This window comes from Cucurbita pepo, chromosome LG10 (genome assembly GCF_002806865.2).
Source record: "Cucurbita pepo subsp. pepo cultivar mu-cu-16 chromosome LG10, ASM280686v2, whole genome shotgun sequence".
In the NCBI taxonomy this organism is placed as follows: Eukaryota; Viridiplantae; Streptophyta; class Magnoliopsida; order Cucurbitales; family Cucurbitaceae; genus Cucurbita; species Cucurbita pepo.
The window spans coordinates 7,968,842-7,969,668 of record NC_036647.1 but is presented as its reverse complement, the minus strand read 5'-3'; positions in this window follow the sequence as shown (position 1 = coordinate 7,969,668).

The window sequence follows — 827 nt, the reverse complement described above, 5'->3', positions numbered from 1 at the left end:
AGGATGTGTGTTAATGCAACACGGTAAAGTTGTTGCATACGCGTCCCGTCAACTAAAAGAATACGAAGATAATTACCCTACCCACGACCTGGAGTTGGCCGCTGTAGTGTTCACGCTGAAATTTGGTGACACTATCTGTATGGAGAGAAAATTCAAAGTTTAACCGACCACAAGATTTTAAATATTTCTTCACCCAGAAAGAGTCAAATATGAGACAGAGAAGGTGGTTAGAATTGGTGAAGGACTACGATGTAGATATCCAGTATCACCTTAGAAAAGCAAATCTGGTCGCAGACGCTTTGAGTTTGAAAGGCGGCCCACTCTTCGGCACTCATTACAGGGGAGTAAGGGTACAAAGAAAATTCGAGGGAGCCAACATAGTGTAGCGACTGAGAGAGTCATGGCACAACTAGACGACTTACAGTGCAACCTACACTTGGGCAGATAATGGTTACCTCCCAACGAGAGGATCCAAGCCTACAGAAAGTCTTGGGCAAGCTAGACAAAAGTCCTAGGCAAACGAGACAAAAGTCTAGTAGACAGGTTCTCGAAGTCCTGAGATAAGAACTATTGTATCAGGGAGGCCTAAGTGTCCCAGAGAAGTTAAGGAAGGAGATACTAACGGAAGCTCACAACTCGCCATTTGCCATGCACCCAGGAGGTACAAAAATGTACCAAGATTTTAAACAACATTTCTGATAGAAGAGCATGAAGAGGGACATGGTCGAGTTTGTGAGCGAGTGCTTAGTTTGTCAACAAGTGAAAGTTCATAAACAAAAGGCAGTAGGGTTGTTGTAGCCCCTAAGCATACCGGAGTGGAAGTGGGA